Source organism: Impatiens glandulifera, chromosome 4 (genome assembly GCF_907164915.1).
Source record: "Impatiens glandulifera chromosome 4, dImpGla2.1, whole genome shotgun sequence".
Classification (NCBI taxonomy): domain Eukaryota; kingdom Viridiplantae; phylum Streptophyta; class Magnoliopsida; order Ericales; family Balsaminaceae; genus Impatiens; species Impatiens glandulifera.
This window is the reverse complement of record NC_061865.1, coordinates 27,343,433-27,356,102: the sequence shown is the minus strand read 5'-3', so window position 1 is coordinate 27,356,102 and position 12,670 is coordinate 27,343,433.

Genomic DNA, 12,670 nt, shown 5'->3' with positions numbered 1-12,670 from the left:
CCGGAAGGAAACTATCAAGGCAACAACTATCAAGGCAACCAGTACCAGGGTAACAACTACCAAGGGAACAACTACCGGAGAAATGATAACCAACGGAACGACTATCAGAGAAACAATGACCAGCATGCCGACGAAGGGAAGGAAATTCAGAAAGCACTCATCGCATCTGACGGTGGAAGCGAGTGGGCGTACTCCGACAATGAAGACAATGAAGAAAGGGTAACCTGTTTCATGACAAACAACGAAGAGGTATTTGATTTCTCTTCTGACGAGTTTACTAAAGAAGATTTGATTTCTGCACTCAACGAAATGGTCGCTAAGTTCAGAAACATATCTGCATACATACCGACTCCGGTAGAATCTAAAACCGTAGAGACAAATAGTACCACTGTTAAAACATGTGAAACCGCAGTGTATGAACCGGATGAACTATTCTTAGACAATAAGGAGACAGTTCAACCGGTAACTGAAACCGATGAACGAGCACTGTATGTTACGGCTGTGTGGGAGAGATCTCGTCAAGCCGTAAAACAGATGTATAACTATAAAAGACATCCTAAATGTAGATTTGGTATCGGTTACGAACCAAATAAACAAAACGAATCAAAACAACCTAAAGGAATGAAACTCACGAAAGACAATCTTCCATTTATAAGATTTGTCAAGAGTTCAACAACCGAAAATGACTTAAAACCGGAAGAAGAACTTAAGTATGTAAGTCCGACTGAATCGGAAAACTGGCTTCATTCTGAGAGAATGAAAGCCAACCGGAAACAAAACAAAACAAACAGATCTCGGTCTCAAAAAAAATCATCACAACATAAGGCACTCTTAAGCAACAATCAAGAAGTTAAGCCAAATATTATAAGAACAGATACCGGGAAAGTTATCCGACTTATTCAAGTCTGGATCCCAAAGGGACTAATCAACCATGGACCCAACTGAATGTGGGTACCAAAAAGGTGTAAATAATTTTCTTTTGCAGGTTAGGAGAAACAACCGGCTAAAGAACTCGGAATGGTATCTGGACAGCGGATGTTCAAGACATATGACCGGCAACAATGAGCTACTAACCGACATCAAGTATGAAACCGGAGCAATCATAACTTTCGGTGACAACTCGAAAGGTAAAACCGTGGGCAAGGGTAAGATTGTCCATGGTAACCTATCCATAAATAATGTATTACTAGTAGAAGAACTGCGTTTTAATTTGTTGAGTATAAGTCAAATGTGTGATGTGGGATATAAAATTGAATTTTATAAAAACGCATGTTTAGTTAAGAATCAGCAAAATGATATCCTTTTAACCGGTAACCGAATGGGAAACATTTACAATGTTAATTGGAAAATTGATTTTGAAAAACCCGTGTGCATGATAGCCGGAAATGATCCAAACTGGCTTTGGCATAAACGACTAAATCATTTGAATTTCAAAACAATTAACTTCATATGTTCCAAGGAACTAGTTCACGGTTTCCAAGTGTTAAGTTCTCAAAAGACAAAGTATGTGCTGAATGTCAAATGGGCAAACAAATAAAGTCATCTTTCAAAAGGAAAGGAAACTATCAATCCGAACGATGTTTAGAAATTTTGCATATGGATTTGTTTGGTCCGGTTAAAGTAACTAGTTTAGGAGGCATGCATTATATTATGGTAGTTATCGATGACTATTCTAAATTTACTTGGGTAACATTTCTAGCTTCTAAAAACCAAACAACTCCAAACCTGATCAAATTGGTTTTAAGAATACAAAATGAAAAATCTATTCGAGTAAACAAAATCAGAAGTGATAGAAGAAATGAGTTTATAAACAACAATTTAACAACTTTTCTTGATGATTCCGGTATTAGACACGAGTTGTCTAGTGCCAGAACTCCTCAACAAAACGGCCTGGCTGAGAGAAGAAACCGAACTCTCAAGGAAGCCGCTAGGTCAATGATAGCTGATTCGGGTATTGCTCAAAAGTTTTGGGCTGAAGCTATCAACACCGCATGCTATACAAAAAACCGATCTCTAGTAACTAAACGCTTTTCCAAAACCCCTTTTGAAATATACTATGATCGAATTCCAAGCATACGGTATTTTCGAATCTTTGGTAGCAAATGTTTTGTTCACAATAACGGCAAGAATTACTTAACCGCTTTTGATGCTAAATCCGATGAGGGAATAATGTTGGGATATTCAGCTGTAAGTAAAGCCTACAGGATATACAATACTAGGACTTTAACAGTTGAAGAAACCGCCCACGTCATTTTCGATGAATCGGTTGAACGAAACACTGCATTACCCTTCGATCTTCACAACAGAATGGAAAACTTCAATATCTATTCTGATGATGAAGACGAGGTTCCGGTTTTTAGACGATTTGTCAATGACTAAGCGGTTGATGCTGAACCTCAGCCTGTTCAAGCTGCTTTACCGCAGAAAGTTGACTCTTCAGTTTCTACTGAAGAAATCGGTCGGTCTGACTCTGTTCAACCTACCGATCAGTCTAACCTTGATCAGCCAACCGAAAGCTTGATAGACACGTCTCGGATAAACCTCAGAAGGAACAAAAATCATCCTCTTGAACTAGTAATAGGTAACATATCCTCACCCGTCCGAACTAGGCAACAAAATTTGGAACACTATGAAAACTCAGCTTTCATATCACAAATTGAGCCGAAAAAGGTGGATGAAGCACTGTCAGATCCCGATTGGATCCTAGCAATGCAAGAGGAATTAAACGAGTTTGAGAGAAATAAAGTCTGGTACCTAGTCCCTAGACCGAAAAATAAACTGGTTATAGGAACACGATGGGTATTCAGAAATAAACTCAATGAAGACGGTTTAGTTACGAGGAACAAAGCCCGGTTAGTGGCTCAAGGCTATAAACAGGAAAAAGACGTTGATTTTGAAGAATCATTTGCCCCTGTAGCTAGACTTGAGGCCATTAGAATATTCTTAGCATATGCAGCTTTTAAAAATTTTAAAGTTTTTCAAATGGATGTTAAAAGTGCTTTTCTAAACGGTAAAGTAAATGAAGAGGTATATGTTAATCAACCTCCAGGTTTCAAAAATCCAGAACACGAAAACCATGTTTACCGGTTGAACAAAGCCCTTTACGGTTTGAAACAGGCTCCAAGAGCTTGGTACGATACATTAACACAATTCCTATTTGATCACAAGTTCACAATAGGTTCAGTTGACAAAACACTTTTCAAATTTGAAAGAAAGGAACAAATATTACTCGTTCAAATTTATGTCGATGATATTATTTTCGGATCAACCAATCCAAAGTTATGTGATAAGTTTTCAAAGATGATGACTGACAGATTTCAAATGAGTATGATGGGAGAACTGAGCTTCTTCTTAGGACTTCAGGTTAAGAAGATTGAAGCCGGAACCTTCATAAGCCAACCGAAGTATACAACCGAGCTATTGAAGAAATTTGGAATGGATAAATGCGCTGAAGCGGCTACGCCAATGAGTCCCTCCGTAAAACTATTCAAAGATGAGGATGGTCAAGCCGTTGACATCAAAGCATATCGAGGAATGATTGGATCATTGCTTTATCTAACAGCCAGCCGACCTGACATTTTGTTTGCGGTTGGGGTATGCGGAAGATTTCAAGCCAATCCAAAGCAATCACATTATACTGCGGCCAAAAAAATTTTAAAATATCTGAAGGGAACTCAAGAAGTGGGACTTTGGTATCCGAAAGACTCAAGCTTCAACCTCATAAGCTACTCAGACGCTGATTACGCAGGATGCAAGATCGATAGAAAGAGTACAAGTGAAACCTGCCAGTTCCTAGGTGACCGGTTAGTCACCTGGAGCAGCAAGAAACAGACCTCAGTTGCAACATCAACCGCAGAGGCATAGTATATAGCAGCCGGAAGCTGCTGTGCACAACTTCTCTAGATCCAACAACAACTAAGGGACTTCGGTGTAGAAGCCAAGGAATCTCCAATATTCTGTGACAACACCAGCGCAATAGCGATTACATACAATCCCGTGTTGCACTCAAGAACAAAGCATATTGATATAAGACACCATTTCATCCGGGAACACGTTCAGGAGAAACACATCCGGTTGGAATACGTCTCGACCGAGCAACAAGTAGAGGACATCTTCACAAAACCGCTACAGGAAGCTAAGTTCTCTCACTTTAGAAATATTCTAGGAATTACTAATGTTAAGCAACTTATATCATGATTATGCATGCATATTGCTTACATACGTAACACTGAAAAACCGGGATATGTGTTCAGGGAGAAGCTCTCGCTTCTCAAACCATATTCAAATAGGCCATTGAAAATTCAAGAATGCTAACCAGGAGGAAATCTCCGGTTATGCCTGATTACTTCATAACGTCAAAATCACGTGTATACTTACTATACGGTTGAAATAACCTGGTTGAAGTGGATATACTCAATCCAAAGTTGAACAAATGTTGAAGTGACTCAATATTTCTTCACAATCGGAACAAAATATCCAACTACAAACCGGTCATGGAAAACCGCTCAGTACAAATGCACTCTGGTTTTGATGCAATGAACTTTTCCGGTTAACTTGGGATGACTAACTGAGTTTTCATGCATACTTTGAGAAATGAAGCCTGTAATAAATAAAAACAGTCTACCGCAATCGAGATGACGACATGTGTCCATCATCAAGAAAGGGAGACTCACATCTTGTCAACAGATTTTTGTCATCAAGAATATCTTGGTAATAATTAGTTTTGCTTTGGAAATAAACATTATACATTTCAACAAGTTAAAGCCTATTTACTAATTGATGACATCATCGAGCATGCTTAACCTACTAATCTAGCCGAACCCCTGGCTATATAAACCACCCTTAAATCCTCATAAATATTCACAAAATCAATATTCACAAAACTGTTTTAGTTCAAAACTCTCTCAAGAACATGAACTCCAACTCTCTAGCAAAGAAAATTCTATTGGCTGATTTCAACTCAATCTACCAATACGAAGATCATGAGGTTAGAGAAATGTTCTTAGCCGTTGAAAGAAGCGGGCTAAGAGGATTTCTCGAAAACAGATTCATTCTCGACTACCTAGTAGTCGAAGAATTCTTCCAGACCGCAAAGGAGGTGCATCGAGACATAATCGTTGCACAAGTTTACGGTCAGTCATTTCTATTCAGCGAGACGGATTTCGCTGAATACTGCGGTTTTCCCACTGAAGGGGTAACCGATTTAACCTACTCTTCGGTGACCATGGAAGAAATGTGTCATCGGTTCTCCAATTCTGACATCCCGGTTAGACCCTGGGGTGCTAAAAGCCAACTCTCTCACAAGTACCAGCTTCTTTGTGAGATTCTGGGAAAGTCCATCTTGGGCAGAGAGAAAAGCTATTACTAAACCCAAAGGCTTTTCGAGATTATGATCGCTGTTACGGTTGGGACACCGGTTAATTGGTCCTGGATCATCTTCAGCAACCTGAAGAAGATGCTCCTTTCAAGCAAAACCGGTTACGCTCATCAGCTAAGCGGTTTTTGTGCCAGCTTGGAGATCCACTCCGGACCCTTCGTAACTCTCCATCCAAAGCATGTGCTCACTAAGGAGAGAGTACAAGAGCTGATCGACCGATGGAAAGCAGCTAAGGAAAAGAGGAATCAAGCGGCCGAGTCATCAAATGTTTAACTTATCTATCTTTCCTTTCCTTTCCCAAACCGGTAATTTTGCTGTACTACCGATTTGGTACCATGAATTAATGAAGATCATTTCCTTCCACTTTAGTCTAAAATCTAAAATCATAAATGATCAACATTTAATGCGCTGTATCAAACCAAATCAAATCACTCTTGGAAACAGAAATCTCCATTTTTCAAGAAGCACGCCTGATCCGATTTGACCAGACATGCCTTTATCCTCTTGATAACTTACAAAACATTAATGACCAGACATAAACGGTCAGATTTTTCAAAAATATCCTCATTTAATGCATCCTACCGTTCAAGCTATAAAAGGGGATTCAATCCTCCATCTTCAAAACACGTCTCCTTCACCCTTCTCTCTAAAGCTTGAAAGATCAAAAGAAATCCTCTCATTCTCATTCTTCCTTAAAAATGTCTGCTGAACTAAGAAACACTCTCATCGTCAACTTCGAAGACGTAGAAGATAGTCGGTATCAGGACTTTATCTTCCAACCGCTCATAGAATCAGGGCTTAAGGGATTCCTTGAAGGCTCAAACACCATCCTCGTAGAGGAAGTGTGCGAGTTTTTCAACAATGGGCATATTCTAGACGATGGTAGCATTCGGACCATCATCAACGGACAATTTCTTCGGCTTACCGAAGATCAATTTGCCGCCTTCTTTCACCTTCCAACCGAAGGTTTCTCTGACTTTCCAACGCCATTCTTTCCGGATAAGGAAGACTTCACCCATATCTTCTCCTCTTCCATCGTACCGGTCAAAGACCATGGGAAGAAAGAAAGATTTGCTCCTCACTACTAAGTCTTTCACGACTTGGTTCAGCGGTCTATCATGGGCCAGCTGCTTCAACAATCCTACCTGAAGGGCCAGTTCAGGTTAACAAGGGCAAAGAGGTTATAACCGGCTCCCAACCCGAGATCATAACCGAGGACAAGATCGCTTTCTCCACAGAAGAAGAGGAGGAGATGTTTGATGGACTCATTTGGGACATGAACAGAGATGCCAGTGAGCTGATATCACCATACCTTCTATGGGTGCAGCTTCGTTGTGAGACAAAGCTGTCAGATATGATCCCAGAGATGAGCGGTAACAAACACTGGGAGAAACTCTTAGAATTCTCGAATACGCTCGGTTACAAGCAGTAGAAGACGCATTGAAGGAAGCAGAAGCAGCAGCGTTAACTCCGATTGAAGTAAGAATGACTGAACGGTTTCATCCAGTACGGGAAAAGATCCTTAAAAATCTTGACCGGCTCGATGCACAATGGAGAAACAACTGCAGACACCAATTAATCAATGCCGACTTATATCAAAGCAAACCCTTCTTTGCTGCCGGGGAGACATCCAAAACAGCAGAAAACCGGGGACGAGATCCTCCTCAAAATGATAAGTCTCTGGAACTTGAGCAGTTAAAGCAGGTGGTGATCGATACACTTGAGTCGTGTCTTGGGAACTACAGCACCGCAACCGACGAGAAGATTGCAAAAGATGAAACCAATCTGTCGAATACCATCCGGGGATCCGTTCAAACCGAAATGGCCAACACCGTTCAAACCTCGATCAGATCCATGATAGATGAAGCTGTGCAAATCTCCGTCAAATCTTTGATCGCAGAATCCATTCAAACCGCAACCGCTCCCTTAGTCGATATGTTGCAGGCCATGGCTATTCAAATTGGGGAATTGTCCAAACTCCAAGTGAGCAAAACTCAAGAGCAAATCAATTCTGACGCCGAAACCACAAAGAAACTACAAGACGAAGAAAGGGAAAGGGAACGGTCAAGAAAGGAACTTGAAGACAAAGATCTTGAGCTTGCCCAAAAGTGTAATGAGGAAGAACAGGCAGCCATCCAGGAATAAATACCGGCTCAACCCTCGCACGCTATGAAAACAAGGAATAAAAACAAGAGGAAAGCAGTTGCAGAGGTGATGAAGCGGGCAGAACAAAACAGTCAAAGAGTGATCGAACCAGTTGGGCTGAACGTGCAACCTCTTGATGAAGAAGAAGAAGAGGACATCGAAGAACTTAACCGGCGTAAAAAGAGGGCAATCGAAAGTTCAACCGCAACTCCAAGCTCCAGACCGACTGTTGTTCAACCGCCTCGACCACCAAAACCAGTCTGTACCGGTTTTGGATTCGGCAAAAGAACTCCCGGCATCTCAAGTGTGTGGGCCGGATTACAAATTGATGCTGCAAGAAGAGCCAGGGAATAGAAGGCAAGGGAAGAGGAAGAACTAAGGCAAAAGGAGAAAGAAATTGAAAAGGAGGGACCATCCAAGCCTTAGTTTCCTTTTTCTTTCCTTAAGAACAATTTATGTTTGATTTGGTTTCAGAACTCAGTCGTTTTATCATATTTTGAATTTATTAGTCTCTACATATCTTTTGAAAAATCCATACATGTTTTGAAATTTTTCCTAAACAGAAAACAATCAAAAAGGGAATATTGCTAAAACAGATTTTTCAAACCGGCCATACATTACAAGTTTTGAATATTTATTCTAAATAATCAAAAAGGGAAAATTGATGAGAAAAATTAAGAAAGTTAATTTTCAAACCGGCCATACATTACAAGTTTTGAATATTTATTCTAAATAATCAAAAAGGGAAAATTGATGAGAAAAATTAAGAAAGTTAATTTTCAAACCGACCATACATTACAAGTTTTGAATATTTATTCTAAATAATCAAAAAGGGAGAAATTGATAAGAAAAATTAAGAAAGTTAATTTCTGGAACCGGCCAGAAAAACTAAACAATTGTTAACTTCTATGTGCAGGAGCAGATCAAATCGTATGAACCGGCTGGAGCCTCATGAACCGGCTGTTGAAACACTTCAAAGAAAATCAGTTCCAAGTGATCAAGTCAAAGATCAGAGGAACCGTTTTTTACTCTCTCAAGAGACCGGCCAGCAAAGACAAAGTTCACATTCCAGCCGGACTATATTATGTACGAAACAAACCGGCCACTTCAATCTGCAGAGATGACGTATGATGACGAAATAGACGTGTCTCGAAGGGATAAAAGAAGATAAGATCCGATCGGAAGCATGCGAGAAAAGCAATGATGATTTACTGATCCGATGTTGACAACCGGAGGTGCATGCCTGACACGTGTCCGAATCTGCAAACCGGCAACGTCATATTCACTTAAGGAATCCATGCATGCTTGCCAAATGTTGAGGAAGGTGAAACGTGCAAGTAACCTTCCTGCACCGGCGTGATGCTGGATCAACCAATCCCACGGTGAGAGAAGAATGTGACCGTTGGGATCTCATCTACTATAAAAGGAAGATGAAGCGACCTCATTAAATGCATCTGAGACATACGAACATATACGAAAGCAAGCGATAAGTTACAAAAATCTTAGAGAGATAAAATCTTACGATCCAAAACCGGTGTGTTATAAACCGGAAGCTTTCTGTGTGTATTTGTGTTGTGTTATTGTATTACATCAAGAGTGAGTTGGTGTAACCAACGAGTAGCGAGTTGGGCTCGACCGACATAGTAATTGTTGTAACTTTGGAAGCTAGTGGAGATCCTTCTCATAACCTGAGAAGAAGGGGTGACGTAGGAGGGTTTGCTCCGAACATCCATAAAAAATATTGTCTCGTGTCATTTCCTTCATTTTATTGCTTACTCACTTAACCTAACCAAAATTAATCTTACTCCGTAAACCGGTCCACTCATATATCTAAAACAAACTCCTTCTAAAAACATCATCTAAGTCGCATACGTTGCTTCAGGCTGAAACAGACATTTCCGCCCTTGAACCTGGTTCAAGAGTCTGTGACAGTTTGCGAAGTGCTGAGAACGGTTATAGTCTCTAACCGGACTATCACCAAAGTGTTGTGTGTGTTGTAAGAGGCCACCCTTCCTGAAACCGGAAACACCCCGGTCCTCCAAGGGCGTCCCCGATCCTAACATATTGCCTCTCATATATATTCGATTAGTCTCATTTATATTTACATTTTATATATATATATATATATTAAAAAAATATTAATTTTATTAAATATTAATATTATTTCTAAATTTAATAAGATTACTAATGTATATAAAGTAGTGGCGAATTTAGAGCCAAATTTGAACGGGTGCTCCAAAACTTATCAAATATAATTTTTCCATAGGAATACCATCATCATTACTAGAGTTTCTTTCCTTAACATGCTTACCTACTAAGACATCGATGATATTACATCCTCCATTATCAATTTTGATACATTATTAATGTAGTTTAATCGGTTCATACATGTAAAAAAAATAAGCTTATACACTAAACAATATACAAATTTTCATGTAGCAATATTCAATTATAAATTATAAATGAATACAACCATTTCACTAGACATCACTCTTTTCTTATATAAAAAAAATAATTTAGCGTAATTTCATTAAAAATTCCCAAAAAAGAGAAAAACCACATGTCTTAAGGGATCATTCTAGACAGACCTATAACGATTTTGAGTTCATAACAATTTCTAAGTAAAAGCTAAAAAGAAAAAAACGTAAATGTATTATCTCATTACAATTTTTTCAATTCTAGTGATTTCAGTAAAAGGTATATTCCAACTTCTACATATGTTTCAATTCTGCTCCATATTTGGAATTCTCCTCCATGTTCCCGCGAGGGCACTACAATCTGAGACAATATCTCTCCATAACTCTTCAACGCTCATGCATGTTCTTCCATAAACTCTTGCATTCTGTTCCAGCCAGATGTTGTATACCACTGCTCCAAATCCGCACTTAAATACGTTTGTTGCGAATCCGTTTCCTTTGGCTTTTAGCATCGCTACCTCTTTGATTTCTTTCCATTCTTCCAGGAAACTTAACAGCTCTAGGCTCTTTGCGAATATATCCCAAACCTCCAATGCAATACTACATCTCCCAAATAGATGATCAATGATTTCTTTATTTCCGTTACAAAGAAGACAGTTCACATCCGGGATGCTCATATACTTGCTGATGTGGTCTCGAGTGTTGAGTCTTTCCCAAAAGGCGAGCCATATGATGAACTGGTGTCGTGGAATGATCTTGGTTGACCATACAAGAGGAGCCCAATCTAATTTTTATGCTTTTTCTCGGGTTACCTCCCATATTCTTTTTGAAACCAGCTTCCCATTGTCCTCGGCTTTCCATTCATGAACATCGGGTTTGTCATGAAGTTGTATGCTGCTTATGTGATCCAGTATCCTCTAACCTTCTGGAACTCTTCTCAGGAGCGAGTCTCAATTCCCGTCTTTGATATCTCTGATTTTCTCCACTACACAATCCCTTCTGATGCGAGTATTTTTGAAATCCTCCTTGTGAATGATTGGTTGGTTTTCGAACTAGGGGTCGTGCCAGAATAGAGTGCATTTCCTGTCCCTTAGCCGAATGTCATAAAGATCTACAATATCATTTCTCAGTTTAAGAATTTTCTTTAGAGACTAGCTCATACCTTCGTTGCTTTTGCAAGTCCAAATATTAGTTTCCTATTTCATAAACCTTGTGTGTACCCATTTGATCCATAATGATTCTTGTTTGCGTTCCAATGCCCACCGATGCTTGAAGGTTAGAGCTTTATTCCACTATTTTCTTATTTGAACATAAGCCAATTGACAAAGATATTTTTGCCTATACACTATATAGTATAGTACAAATTTTCTTGCAACAACATGCAATTATAAATGAATACAACAATTTTAATGATAAAGTTGAACATCAAAATGTAGTATATTAAGGGTATCTATCACAAAAACATACTTTAATGGTATATTTCAAAATTAGTCTATACTTTTAGGGAATTAGCCTCCAAAAAATATACTAAACCAAACAAAACACATTATTCAATAAAAATGGGGTGAGAGAGGCTCAAACTCTCAACTTTAAGATTACTCGTAGAAGTTATGAGACGCTAGCTAACTACGCCACCACCCCTTTATACCACTTGTCATTTCTAATTATATATATAGAGAAAGATATATAATTCATAATTAGTTTGTATAAATTATACCCAAACTTTTCACAAAAGTTAGGCGGTACTTAAGCCCCTTCTTGCACCCCTTGGATCCGCCACTGGTAACAAGTACAATCATAATTCTTCTTATTTTATTTATCATAATTAATTTAATTATTTTTAATAATTATTTTCAAACATTATAAAAAAAATATAATTATATATAAATTAATTATAAAATAGAAAACAAATATATATATATATGTATATATATATATATATATATATTCGTGATACAAAAGTGATTGAAGATTGATTTAACGATGGTAAGAGATCCACGTGGAAGTACTACATTTGTTTGATTTTAAATGTTTGTCATAATTTCTTTTAGTCCCCGAACTCTTTTATTACTTTGGTCATTGTGTTATTAGGCCACATCATTAGTATTATAATAAAATTAGGGCAATATTCTTGAGAGTATTGTTATTTAATTTATTGAATGTCTGTTCAGGAAGTTTATAGAATGAATGAGCAATATCTCTCTCTTATTTTTATCTCCTCTCTTTGCCAATTTCTAAGTTTATCTTCATCTTCTCAGGCGAATAGTGACTTTCCTCCTCTCAACTTAACTCTTATTTGTATCAATGGATATTAGAGCTGACGATTCTCACGATGGTCAAAACTAGACATCAGTCGGAAGACTTCCTATGTACATCGGCAAATTTGATTTCTCAAATGTTGGAGGAAGTGCAAAAATGGATAAAAAGCAAAGTAGGTCATATTGAAGAACAACTACACATACTAACAAGTAGAAATGGAGTTGATCACCTAGATGAGTCAGCAGGTTCGTCCTAAAATGCACCAGCAATGGATAGGCCTTATGTTCCACCCACTCGCTTGACGAAAGTGGATTTCTCCAAGTTCGATGGAACATATGTGGAAGGCTGGCTGATTTTAGACGTGACGAAGGTAGAGATTACGCCCATTCATTACTCCATGGATGCTTAAACGTGGTACGGATCTTACCTTCAATCAAGAAACCCAACAATACCTCTCACCTAGATAAGTTTT